General features: G+C 41.1%; 1 long non-coding RNA gene across 1 annotated transcript in view; it reads right to left on the reverse strand.

Annotated features, from left to right (window-relative positions):
- LOC108526360 (uncharacterized) overlaps window positions 1–8,169 on the reverse strand; it is a 41,161-nt gene extending 32,992 nt beyond the window's left edge. The window contains exon 1 of the long non-coding RNA XR_001884504.1: window positions 7,909–8,169. This is a non-coding gene — a long non-coding RNA (uncharacterized LOC108526360). The remainder of the gene's footprint in view (window positions 1–7,908) is intronic.
- Window positions 8,170–8,454: the final 285 nt, after the last annotated feature.

Below are 8,454 nucleotides of genomic sequence, written 5' to 3' on the forward strand. Positions count from 1 at the left end.
AAAAAAAAAAAAAAAAAAAAAAAAAAAATGAATAAGACATAGTCTTTGCTCTTGAGAGGTTTTGCCTATAAAGAAAGATGAGCATTTAAATAGATGATTTGCATGTACCATGAAGTCCTGGTGTGGACTTACCCAGATATGTGAAAAGTCTTCAAAGAGAGATAGTATGTTGTATGGAAAAGCAATGTAGAAAAAGTATTCCAGGAAGATAGAAGAGAAAAATTCTAGACATCCTAAAGATACAGCACGATATGTGCAAAAAAATACTCACAAACTGATTGGCACATCTTAAACAGGATATTCAAAAATACAGGTAACACATCAACTCTAACCCCCACATAACACCCAACCCCCCAGGGATATTGACCAGTACTGTCCATCCTTATTATTACCAAGCATATTTAAGTCAAATCCACCCTCGTCACCACGGATACCCTCCTCCATACTTGATCTCTCATCCACCATCCTCCGAGAAATCAATATCCTGCACAAGTACCCTACCCCCCTTACTCCAGGCCCACAAACACTTGGGTTGAGAGTCATGAAGACAGAGGGGAAGGAAGGGGGTGAAAACCACTAGAGGGTTTTCTGGAGAGTAGAGGCCAGCGAGGCCAGGGCTTCCTGTTCCACTAACATGAACCCACTCCGTCCAACACCAGAGTCTCTGTTCTCAACCACTAAACTCTTTTAGATGGATATAATTAGAATACCAAGTGTTAATTTCTGAGATAGAGGAAACAAAGTTCTTTGTGCTCACTTAGGGAAGAAGTACTCGGCACAGCATTGGCTGGTCAGTGGTGAGTTTCTGAAGGAGGTGCCTACTCAAGTGAGATTTGAAGTACAGTTAGAACTAGACAGGTGAGAAGGAAAAGTGGAGAGAAGAGATGCATTCTCTGCTTCAGATTCAAGAGAGAGAACACTTTTCTAGGAACCAGGAAAGGTCAAAGATCAAGGTAGGGAGAGAGAAGGATTAAGCAGGGATTGGATCATGGACCCCTTGGAAATCACACAAAGGAGTTCAGATTTTATCCTAAAAGCAATGGTAAACCAATGAAATCGTTTAAGCTACATAAAAACACCAACAAGTTTGCATTGTAGAGAGATTACTCTGGCTATGTTTTAAGGAATTAGCTGAGAGAAGTACAACTGTGGGCAAGAAAAATAAGGTTATTTCAGCAGTATAGAGGAGAGATGATGGAGACCTAAACTATGTTAGGAACAGTGAGGCTGGAGAGGTGAGTCACTGTCAGAGATGAAAAAACAGAATTTAATGAAATGTACATTAGATTTGAAAAAGAAAGAAAATGAAGCTGTAAACTTTTAAATTCATTCAACAAGTATTTAATGAGCATCTACTACATGCTCTCCAAGCTTCTAGGGCCTAAAAATAAAAATGGTGAAGAAGTTAGGCAAAATTCCTGTTATTACGTAGTTTATGTCCTAGTGGAAGATGGGCTTGGTGAGAAGCAGATACTAACTGCATAAACAAATCAGTGAATTAGATTATTTCAGAAGGTAGCCAGGGCTAGCAATAAAACGAGCAGTACAATGACGTAATAAATAGCTGGAAAGGATTGCAAAGCCTCCTTAGATTGGTAGGTCAGGCATATGTTTCTGAAAACAGGACATTTGAGTCAAGATTTGAATGGTGTGAAAGAGTCATGCAAGTGTCTAGAAAAGAGTGTTCGGGGGTCAATAAAACCTTATGCCAAGTCCCTGAGATCAGAAAAAGCATAAACTATTCAAGAGTAGGAACAAAGGTAAATGAGAAGAGTAAACAAGTGGGAAGGGAGAGTGAGTAGGCAGAAGCCAGAGCCATGTGATTTTTAGGTCCTAGTGTTGTAATCTAATTTTAATGAGCAGCAATTTGAGGATTTTAAGCAAGGAAATGATATAAGTTGATATCTTCTTTTCAAAAAATCTCTTTAGCCTCTCTATGCATTTTACTGGGGGAATGGGGAATAAGAGTAGAATCAGGACGTCAAATCAAGGGATCACTACAGTAATCCAGGTAAAAACAAATGACTTCGCGTAGAAGCAGGAGACATGATGAGAAGTGGTTTGGTTTAGAATTCAGGAGACACAACGCTGATAGGATGGGCTGATAGAATGAGTATGAGAAGTAAGAACAAAAGATATCAAGCTGGACTCCTCTGTTTTGAGCCAGAGACATGGGAGGATGGTACCATTAACCAAGATGGGAAGGAGTAATGGCAGAGTAGCATTAAAGAATACCAAAATAGTAAGTATGATTTTGCCCACCAAGAGGTATTAAGCAGGGAGTTACATATGAAAGAGTTCCAGGCTACAGGCAGGGTTTTTGGAGCTATCAGCACTTAGATATTATTTAGAACCATAGGGACAAGAGGGAATTGCCCAGGGAATTACTGTCTCTAAAGTAAAAAGAAGACTGGGTATGGGTCTGTGTATGCTGACTTGGGCAAGTGGGTGGATGATAATGTTAACTCTACCACAGGAAACACATGAACAGAAAGAAAAGTGAGATTGGGAACAAAGTAGGGAGCTCAATTTGGGCCATGTCTATTTGGAATTCTGGTCATAGGCACAGCTGCATTTCAGCAAAGATATGTGCACTATAGATAATTCAGATCTGTGAGCGTGTAAATGGCAGTTGCACAATAGCCTGTGTGTGTGCAGTCTGAGAAGGCGTTCAGGCCGTCAGCCTGCACGTATTTACAGGTGGGCTGCAATGAGGACCAGTCACTTGAAGGACAGGGACGTGGACTAGGGACCAAGAAAGAATGAGAAACTGTTACTAGTTCTATGAGGAGGAAATCAGACTATGCTGTCCTAATTAATGAGACACGAGAACATCTTAAAAAGGAACACAGTATAGTGGAATGGAGATTATACTGTGGAAAAGAATAAGTAACCAAATTTGGTGACTTCTGCAATGTGTAGCTGTGGAGAGGACACTCTGTGTAGTGTGTGGAGGAGATTACATAAGAGTGACTTCAAAGATATGGAGACCTAAGAGACTTTTGCAATATCCAGGAATGAGTCCACGTGGCTCAAGCTAAAACCATGGTAACAGTGTGGAGATGGGAAATGCGTCCAAGAAACACTCAGGAAGTAAAAGCAGCAGGTCCTATTCATTGCCTGGATGTGGGACAGGGAGAGATTAGCAGTCTGGAAAGATAAGTTGTTATTTTCTTGACATAGGGAACTGGGTAAATGTCAGCACCACTGATTGGGAACACAGAGGCTGTGAGAAGAGCAGAAGGCAAGTAAAGATCCCAGAATAGGGACAAGGAAATATTGACTGCAGCTGTGGATGTGTGAGTATGAGGTTTGCTTATTCAAATATATCAACCTGGTAGCAAGATGGACATGCGGATATATAGCATAGCAGAGAGTCAGGGTCAGAGACATAATATAGAGAATCATCTGCATATACTGAGTAATTAAACCATGAGGATAGTGGAAATGCTTAGAGAGGCTCCTTTTACAGCAGAGAAAGGTTTCCAAAATCTTTGTATAAAATATAATGAATGAATTAGATTTTTGTACTCAAATAAGTCAGCCTTCTTGTTCCCTGTGGGCTTATAAGAGGCTTGGAAGTCATCACTCTATCCCAACAAGTAAAATGCTTAACAAACAAAAAAATTAACAACCTTCTTAGATTTGTCAGAAAAGTGAGGTCACAAGGCAAGCCACAAGTCCCAAAATTTGAGACTGACAAGCAGATATACAGAATCATAGCTTACCAGAGCAGAAACCCACGCACGAAACCACCGTGGACACCAAACCCAAATTGTAACTGACAAATTGCTGGAGGCTTGGTGTGGACAAGTCTGAGAGTCAAAAACTCCAGGGGAGCCCAAATATAGAAGCGGCGGGGTTGGGGGGCAGTGGGGGCTGTTCGCAGTTTTGTAAATTTTACCTGTGGGAGCTCCTCTAGGTTCTTACAATGAACATCCAAGAAAAGCCTACTCATGCTTCTGGCAGGGAGAGGCGAAAGAGAATCGTTTCAAAATATTCCAGAGCATTCTGTTCTTCTTAACAAGGCCTGCCCGCAAGAGAAACTATTTCACCCAACCTTAAACTATGGAAGTTTCAACCAGACTCTAACTGACCTGAGAGGTGGGAAGTACCCAACTCTACCTCCCACTGCTGGAAAAGGGGAAAAAATAATTCCAGCCCACCCAAGCCAACCTGTCCCACCTAAGGTGGTGGGAGTGGAAGGGGACTGAGAAGTACTTGTGAAGTTCACAGCCCATGGTACAAGTGGAGAAGTAATTATAAGACTATAGAAAGTTCCATCCCCAACACTCACCCACGTGCTCCTTCCCACCACATCGTGAAAAGCTTATGTGGTTCTTTTACCCCATCCATCATGTTAGTTTTCAACACAACAACAAAAAAATCACAAGGTATACTAAAAGGCAAACCAACCAACCAACAAGCAAACCCTGAAGCTGGAAACCATCATTCTCAGCAAACTCACACAGGAACAGAAAACCAAACACTGCATGCTCTCACTCATAAGTGGGAGATGAACAATGAGAACACACGGACACAGGGAGGGGAACATCACACACCAGGGCCCTTCGAGGGGTGGGGGGCTAAGGGAGGGAGAGCATTAGGAGAAATACCTAATGTAGATGACTGGTTGATGGGTGCAGCAAACCACCATAGCATGTGTATACCTGTGTAACAAACCTGCATGTTCTGCACATGTATCCCAGAACTTAAAGTATGATAATAATAATAATAATAATAATAAACTATCCTAAAGAGACAGTGCAAGCATCAGGACTAGAATCTCATAAGGCAGGGATGTTGGAATTATGAGATTGTGAATTTAAAACAATTAGGATTAATATGCTAGAGATTCTAATGGAAAAGTAGACAACATGCAGGAACAGATGGGGACTATAAACAGAGAGATGGAAATTCCAAAAAAAAAAAAAAAAATCAAGAAGGAATGCTAGAACACAAAAACGCTGTCAGAGACAGACGGAAAAGCCTCTTTTCTTCAAAACCTCTTCAGGATTAATTGAGTTGTATCAGTTGGGGTGGTAGATGAAGGCATCCACAGCAAGCCTGTTAAGCAAAGTCTGGTCCTTCTGACTAGGACAGAAAGCTCTGCACTGGAGCTCCTCCAGTCTCTGCACCGCCTGCTGTGTGCCTTCATTAGGCTCTGCTACCTGGAAAACTGATGGGAGGGAGGCATTGAGTACAAGAGCTCTGCTCAATGAAGCATTTCATAACTGCTGCTTGCACACTGTCCAGGCATATTACACCATCAATTGTGCGAGCTCCCACTTATTGCCACTAATTGCTGCAGAGAAAACGATGCTGACCATGGCAGAGCGGCTACTAAACCAAGGAAGGTAAAACCAGGAGCCCTTAATGGCTTATTGGGACCGTCGGGAAATTCTGTGAAGAGAATCAATTTCCCTGTAAGTATCAGCCTGCTAACAGCAAAAGGCACTCGGGTTTTTAATAGTAAATAAAGGCCTCCTGAGGACGAATCGTTAATTCCTCACTGAAACTTGCCCTTTACAGTAAGTTATTTATCATAAGCCACTGCTCATCCTCACGCACACACTTCTTGGCTTACAGATGAATTTCCAAAGCTGGACACCCTATAAGAAATGTCAGTGATTTAAAGATATTCTCCATTCCTTGCTTATTGGTAGTAAATGCCCTTATGAGAGTGTCCACAAAACACCCAAGACAAGACTTTGTTCTCTTTTGTTGTTGTTTTTTATTGTTATTCTCTTTTAAGTGGACATTTTTGTATGACTTTTATCACAAAAGGGATTCCTGAAAATAGAAATGAACTTTGTGATCAGTGACTTTGCTCTGTGTGACTGGAATTTCTGGGAAAGAGAAAAGGGTTTTAAGGCATCAAGTTTTATGTTACTTGTTAGCGCAACATTTCCATTCATCTAATGGCCCTTGATATTTTGCAGAGAGGCACTCTTTTGAGAATCTGCTGAAAGCCCCAGAATCTCTCCTGAGAAAACGTGCAGAGGCACACGCACACATGCTTGCGTGAAAAATCACCCTGGTTACCATCGATGGTTTCTCTAGAAATTCAGTGACTTCAGATAAAGGCTCCCAGCTATGAGGAGTGAATTGGGTGCTCGCTTTTTCACAAGTGGTGTCTTTAGTAGATGGCTCTTTCCATCCCATGGTAAGAAATTCATTCCTGCCACTCCCCAAAAGATTATGGAAACATTTTACAAGGCACTTAACTCATGGATTCCTTCCGCCGGTAGCCATGAAGGGGAGTATGGTTGATATATTTTGTTATCTGATGTATCTTTCTACACTATGTTCCTTTAACTTCTCAGAACATTCCTGCCCCTTCAGTTCAACGGACATCTGAAACCCACCTGGGAGCTGGTCCAGGAAATGATGAACTCTGATTTCCACGCCCCCTTCCTGTGAACTTGTCTCCAATTTAGTCTCTCAAGATCCCTCTCTTGTGAGTTAGTTTCTCCCTAGCGCTACTTCTCAGATTGGCCAGTGACACAGAATGGCACAAGTACACATCCAGGCTGCCTTTTGTCCAACTCAGATTCCAGGACCACTGAAACCAGATGAGGCAAGCCTAAGATTGACCACACCAGAGGAACCAGACTGCCGTTCACAAGGGACTCGTAAAAAGACCTTCTCCCTACTTACAACTTTGAAAAAAAAGAAAGTAAAACACATCAACAGCTGCCTTGTGGCCACTGTATGTAGAAAACCTCAAGTGTGGCTCTAAGAAAAAGAATAGCCAAGAAAGATAAAGATGTTTTTCCTTCCAACTTTTTAGAAAGAGCCTAAATCAGGAGCTAATCCCCCATCTTGCTTTCCCTCCCCACTTCTTTGGAGACAGCCTAGAGAAAGGGAACCTTGCTCTGCTTTGGAGGCCTCATTAGACATCATTAAATTCCCTTATAAGACAGTGAGTTGCAAGTCTGGCTTGCTTAAGGGTATGTGGGATGATTATATAACAAGCAAAAAAAAAATGCATTTTTCATATTAAGAGCAAAGCTTACACATCTGAACATAGTTTTACAGTTAGTCCTAGTGAAAAGACATAAAGATATATGAGATAAGGAAAGTTTGCACCCCACAGGAAGAAATTTCTTCTGGTCACTATAGGTTCAGATGCTGAGGCATGAAAGAGAGAGAGGGAGACATGAGGTTAGACTTTACTCTCCTCTCTTCCCTCTGAACTGAATCTCAGAAGAGAGACTGCAATAAAGACTTCCAGAAACATTTGAGGATGAGTGGAGATCCTAGATAGGAAGCTTCTTTCTTACTTCCCTGGACACAACCTGGAAGATCCCTTGTCTCCTGGAAGACCTGGAAAACCCATGTCTCCCAGGGGCCCCGTGGTCAGCACAGCATCTAAGAACATATATCTGAGATGGTTCCATATGATGTTACCAGATGTCCCAGACAGAATGTGTACTACTGCGAATGGTGTTCACTGGTCACCAAATATAAGGACAAAAGGACTTCACTGTAAAAGGCCCAAACCAGCTGCACCAACCTGGGCAAGATGCAGGCTGAATTCACACAGGAGGCTTGGTCTTTGACCAATATGAGAAAACCAGTTATGAATTATGACAGCTGTAGTCACTTAAGCAGCCCCCTCCCTCAGGCCCCCTCTACCTATCAATCCACATCATCATATTCTGTAGATTTCCCTTTGCATCTGGGTGCAATGTGGGAGAAAGAGGAAGAGCAACTAAAATACTGAGTAATTAACTCAAGCTGACACATTTTAATTCAAGAGAGACTGAGACATCCTTGGTGGACAAAGCCAGACATTTTCAGCCAGAATAGGGGTGAACAAGATGAAATGAGTTACAAGAAATATAGTTATGTATTTGTATAACAGTTGTACAAATCAGTAAATTTTGAGTCCAATTTACTCACAATGTTAAAAACAGAAGATAGAGCAGATACAGCATTGTGGAGTTTCTTAGAGAAAGTGTTACATACATGCAAATGTATGTAAATGTCTTCAATACTTTAACTCACATAAACTCATTCAATAAACTTTATCCACCTTTAACATTACTGTAGAATAGTGCCGGTTTGATGGCTAAAATTCTTATGCTGCCACATAAAAATAGCACACCTATTTGCTATAATCTTTATAAGGTATCGAATTTGTTTAAAGATATCTGTGAGTTCTCATTTTCTGAAGGGAATGAATAAGGCTGAGATTGTACTACCATAGTAACCACATAATGCTTAAATATTCCAGAATTTTCACGTGGCATTGGGGGAGGTGTTCAAAATTACTAGACCTCAAGTGAGTTCTATGATTCTTTTAGACTAAATATATAGCTTTCCATTATGCAATTTGTATGTGTACTTTCTGAAGAAGCAAAAAGTTGGGAATAGTGTGATAAAATAATTCTGTTAAAAAAAGAAACATTCTGAAAAACATACAAATTGACTTGCTAATATGTGAAG

The sequence above is a fragment of the Rhinopithecus bieti genome, unplaced genomic scaffold, assembly GCF_001698545.2.
Source record: "Rhinopithecus bieti isolate Rb0 unplaced genomic scaffold, ASM169854v2 scaffold_2272, whole genome shotgun sequence".
Taxonomy (NCBI): domain Eukaryota; kingdom Metazoa; phylum Chordata; class Mammalia; order Primates; family Cercopithecidae; genus Rhinopithecus; species Rhinopithecus bieti.